Genomic DNA, 6000 nt, shown 5'->3' with positions numbered 1-6000 from the left:
CATGGGAACCTTCATCCAGCGCGGGAGGGAAGGGAAGTCCGTACTGGGGCGAGGAAGTGAACGACTAGGAGTAATGAAGATTACCAATAAATTAGTTATATGAGCATTACCTCCATGTCCCTCTTTCTTGTCCAAGTACTTACCTTTGAGTTGTACCAAATCAGAAACAGGAAGGACGCCCATGCCCATGACAAAAGACACATACACCAAGGGTAATGTGAAACCCACCCAACAGCAAAAAGCAAAAGGCAGGCCGACCACGCTTCCTGCCACCAGCTCATCCAGACACAGCCTCCAGAACACCCACACCAAAGGAAGAAGACTGGGGCCCCTCCACGTTAAGTTGGTAATGCTGAATGAATTTGTTGGGTGTAGCCCATGTGGTATCTCAGCAAATGTCCAACAAATGTACCCCCCCGCAGGCGTCCCCAGGAGGCAGCCAGACCTCTTGTGGACCGACCCTGGACCTGCCCTGCAGGACAGAGGTCCGCAGACTCATAGGCCTGCAAATCAGAGATTTAATCGACCGACTAATCGTTGGAGTGAAAGCCCAGCAACCACAGTCCTCCGCCCCAAAGGTGACTTAGAGATGATGGATCCATGTAATAATGTTGCCGTGAAAAAGTCGTCCGAATCATGCGACTTTTTCCTTGCTACCAAAATTCTTGCACCAAATATTCTAGGAGTGGTATAATTATATATGATTACCTCCAGTCCTAGAATACTTGGGGAAAGTGTTTGATAGCCTGGAGGGTGCATCATTAAACTTTTTTCATGACAACATTATTACCTGATACCAAGATGATCAGTGAGACGAAATTAGTCAGTCCAGGACAAATGATGTAAGGCCGCCCACTTGACATCCAGACAATGTCAAGCCTTCTCCTCGGGAGAGGTCAAAGCAGGAAAGAAAGCTGGGAGAACCAACTCCTGAGACCAATAGAACCAACAGGCGATCTTTGGCACAAATGAGGGGTCACAGTGCAGCACCAGTGCCTCCCCCTGGACCACCAGAAATGGAGGCCTACGCAAGAGGGCCCCAATTTCCCCCAAACACCAAGCCGTGGTAATGGCAATCAGGAAGGTAGTCTTCAGCGTCAATCACTTCAGCTCCACCTCCTCCAGGGGCTCAAATGGAAGCTTCTGCAACATGGAGAGGACTAAAGGAAGGTTCCACGATGGATCCCCAACTGGGCCCACAGAACAAGAATCAGCTACCTCTTTCAAGAGCCTCGAGACCAGAGACTTCCCTCCCCGCCGGGGGGGCCAGGAAACCCAGAAAGACTGAATGGCCACCCAGTGAGAACAGAGAGTAGAGACCGCCAACCCCTTTTCCACCCCCACTATGAAGAAATTGCCAAATGGAAGGCCACGCTCCAGTCCCAGGACACCCTCCGTTGAACACCAACCCAGAAAATTAGCCCAAAGATGGTCATAGGACCTAAGTGTAGAGGACCAATGCGCCTTCAGGACTGTCCGAGCCACAACAGGAAGGCCTAACACCTGGAGACCCCTGCTCTCAGTTTTCATACCCCTCAAGGGATGAGATAGGAGACAGGGCCATTGACCACCTTCAACGGAGAGGCATCTGGGCAACACCAAAGGAGTAGCTAACTGCATCTCCATAAGGCCCGCGAACCATCCCCTCTGAGGCCAGTAAGGGACCACCATGATAAACACCCCCGGAAACGATCTTATTCTGCTGATGACTTTCGGAATCAGGGGAATTCGAGAAAAGGCATAAAGAAACTCTGGGGGCCAAGTCAAGGAAAGAGCGCCAGCCCCAGCCCGCAAGGGATGGAGTCCTCGAGCAGAACTGGGGAAGTTGAGAGTTGCAGGCGGAGGCAAAGAGGTCCATCCAGGTATGCATTAACCGCCAACACACCGCCTGAAAAACCTTGGGACGAAGAGACATCTCCCCTGAGACTGGATAAACACGCTGCTGAGCCAGTCCGCAGTCACATTGTCCACCCCCCGGATATGGACCACTCTCAAGGAGAGCTGGTGTGCCTTGACCCAGGTCCGGATGGACAAAGCCAGATCCTCCAGGGAATGGGACCCCGTACCACATGATGGTTGTAAGCCAGAGCCGAGGTGTTGTCTGTCCAATCCAGAACATGCTTCCCCTGGATTTAAGACCTGAAGATCACCAAAGCCCTTAGAACAGCCGCCAACTCCTTCCAATTGGAGGAGCTCTCCTGGTCCTGAAGAGATGACCTTGCCTGATGAGAGAAGTCCAGGAGAGTTGCCTACCAGCCCATGCTGCTGGTTTTGGTGGTAAAAATGATCGAAAAGCCCGGGGATAAGGGCACACCCCTCCGGAGATGGGACCGGACCAATCACCACCAGAGGGACTTCCGGAGGGGAGACGCCACTAGGATCAGACAGTTGAACTGAAGAGATGCTGGTGTAGAGGAGGTCCCGAGTGAGGCCTGCACTCCAGTCGCCCATTTTGAAGTACCAGCAACGTTCACACCGAGATAAATGACGTATGATGAGCAAATAAACCAGCAGAGAGCCGCAGTAGGGCTCTGCCCAGTGCCTTTCAGAAGAACAATACCTATTGAAGTACCGATAACCAGACAACCATGGACAATAAGGTATCCATTGAGAAAACCCTACCAGCAAATGAAACGAAATGAAGATTGCTTAAACGCTGTCCCGAAAGAAACTCAAAAGGCCTTAATTGAAGACAAATGGTGATGTCACGAAGGCCCAGACAGACTCACAGATGAAAGAAACGACAACCAAAGATGACACACAGAGACGAAACGCCATGAATAAGGATATCGTGAACTTAGAAGGAGAGACAATGTTGAAATATAAAGAAACTTAAGCAGGATGAAGATATTCAACCAGCTAACGCCTGTACATATGCTTGAAACCGCAAGAAGCTAAGAAAACAGTGCGGCTTGCTATGCTTAGTAGAAGATAGACCGCGGCAAACGCCACTTATACATATCTCCCTCACGAAGCACATTATACAAGTGCGAGTCCACTTTACACAAAAGCAGAATTAACTCAGGTTACTAGAGGCAAAACAGGACAGAATTTGTATTCCAGCTGAAACGAGAAGAGATGGCTGAATCGAATCAAAACCTAAGAACAGAACAGCCTATCTCAGGAAGGCCGAGATAAGGAGGCCCAGGCAGGTTTCAAGCCGAATAAAAATTAAATGCACAAACTGGAGAAAACTAGGCAGATCCACGGTGTGCTAGCACATGATCAGCCGAGCGAGAAGGGGAACAGTTTCACACCTATGCCTGGCTGTCGCCCAGACAGAGTTATCATAACTTTTCCTGACATGAAGATACAGCTTCAAGGCCAACCGCAGCCAACTAATTGACACATAGCCACTAAAGTAATGATTGATTGAAGAGAGGCTGGGTGAATCTTGGGGCATCCTGCACCTGGTTGACCATTCTGCGTGCTGCTAATTAAAGTGGATATTTATGCAAGGGGCTGATGCCAGCCCAATCACAATCGACCAAATAATCTAGGGTCCTATAGTTAGTAGAACCAATGGGACGTCGTGCTTTTAGTGATGTCTACCGTAGTCATTTTTGAAGGAAGGGCTTAGACACCCACCTGATAGTGTTTATCCAATCCCTGCACTCCGTTACCATATATAGCTATAGCACCTATATTAAAGTTACCTTTTCCTAACCAATAGAATTGCATGTTAACTTTTCGAGTGTTACCCGTCAATGATGACGAGTTTTGGGTATAAATGTTACTGTTTGTATGAAGTTTTTGGGAGTTGAAGCAAAACGGGCTATCGCATCACTGTTGATTTCCATGTTTCCCCATTTTTTGTACTTGTCATTAAACAGACTCCCCTTTGCCAAACCACTGAGTTGTCCTTATTGATTGGTGTTGGAGTAAGAAAACCTGCACCCCCATCCATCTCAAGGTACAGCTATCTCGTTTTAAAGTACTGCAGAGCAAACTCCGACTCTATGGGCTGGCTGGGGGTCTCTCCAGTACACTTGGTAGCAGAGATTGATGGTTATCGACTATCGATTATTTGACTGAAGTAAGACACCTATTGACCGTCAACATAAAGTAACTCTAGGTCTTTGGCAATATCACGAGTCCTTTGCTATTCGGCTAAGTAGACCGTGAAGCTCCCCGTAGACAATGGTAGTGTAAAAGAAGTCTGCAGTAAGGGCCTGAAGGGACCCGTTTTCCCACACATCCCTTCCCATTCCTAAGGGCAGCTGAGTGAGCGAAAGACCGAAGAGGGCGGTAACAAAGGCGGTGATCCCAAGGATCCAGAGAGGAACCATGAGAACAGTGAGTGAAGAAAAAATGGAGTGCTTTGGCAAACAGTGTATACCTTAGAACAAGTAAAGGGAAAAGGTAACGGAGGGAGGAGGAAAAACAAAATAGTCAGAAGTAGAGAAGACTGTACATATATATGTAAGGGGATAATGACTCGAGAATAATAGAATAAATAGAGGTTCCCGGGGTAGACACCCGAGAAGAGAGAGGTTACTAGGGCGGACACCTGAGAAGTGAGAGGATTCACCTTATTCCTGCGTTTTAATATAGCAGTCAGAAGAAACGTGTACCCAAAGTCCCACATAATGGGGAATGACTAGGCTACCACAACGTTTAAAGACGTTGTGAAAGGGGTTCGTTTACACTCCATGAAGGGGTAATGATTAGAGGCAGAGATATTTGTTTCCAGCTGGTGTCTGTCTAGTTTGTTAAGCATCTGTCTTACATGTTTTCTGTCGTGACGTCATATGTATTGAACATTTTCTTGAGGAAATTGTGTTAAAATTTCATGCGATTTGATAGCTGAGACATAATCGCACATGAATTGATGTTTTTGAACAAATTGGAAGTATAAACTTTTCGTAAACATTTTTTGGATTGGAGCTTGCGATATTTGGTGCTCGCTCATATTATTTGTAGTGTTGAATTTGCATGAAAGCATTGACAAGTGTTATATAGGAGGAAAGGGAACAGATATAAGCATGGAAGACATTACTCCATTAGCACACTTATGCAAGCAATTGCCAAAACACGCACCCAAGCTAAAGAAATATAGCACAGAGTGGGTTAAGGGTACCGCACACAAGTTGTTTATGCCATGGCCACAAAATCGGTCTTTATCTAAAGCTGTCTTACAACATATGACGACATATTTGCACGCCACATATACAGGCAGGAAGTTAGAAAAACGCCTTGCTCTTCTTGAGTTGTGGAAATGTATTAACAAGTAAAGGAGGAAGAGCCACCAGCAGATTGGATACTGAATGTAGGCACGGTGGGGAGTGAGACGCCTACCACGCCACCTGCCCCACCCGAAACAAAAATTGAAGAAAGTAAAGACGAGGGATTATACCCGTTAAGGGAGCTCAAAACAGCCCCTGGGTACAGCAACCCCGCATATCAGTCACCTACACATAGTAGTGACGAGAATCAAGGGAGAGAAAAGGACAAAAATATTGCCTTCATAGTCCCAAGGGACAAGGGGAGACGCGTATGATGAAAGAAAAGATCAAGCACAGACAAGTGCATCTCTCAATAAGGAGAGAGAAGGAAAGAGATGGAAAGGGAGCGAAGACAGAACTTATGAGGTAGCATTCGCAAAAGACAAATGGATGGGAGGATAAATCGTATTGAAACTCGATGGGAAAAGCAGTGATGACGCGAGACAAAAAGAGAGGTTAGATGAGACACAGAGAAAGGAGAAAGAGAAGGAGTTGAGGGACGAAAGGATAAGAAGGAAAGACAGACAAAGGAGAGAACAGCTATATCGCGAAGAGCAAGAAAAACAGCTTGATTGCAACCCAAGAGCAACCTATGATCAAGACAGACAGAAACAGCAAAGGTTAGAAGAAGAGCAAAGGTTATGTGAAAAAAGAGTAAGGCGACAAGGAGATGAGGAAATTCGAAGGGCAGATGAACGTAGAAATGAAGAGAAGGGAAGAAGATAGGGTCAGAGAAGAGGCGAGGAAACTCAAAGAATTTGATGACGATATTGAA

This window comes from Ambystoma mexicanum, chromosome 5p (assembly GCF_040938575.1).
Source record: "Ambystoma mexicanum isolate Mex_15411 chromosome 5p, UKY_AmexF1_1, whole genome shotgun sequence".
Taxonomy (NCBI): domain Eukaryota; kingdom Metazoa; phylum Chordata; class Amphibia; order Caudata; family Ambystomatidae; genus Ambystoma; species Ambystoma mexicanum.
The sequence above is the reverse complement of the archived record's forward strand: the minus strand, read 5'-3'. Positions refer to the sequence as shown.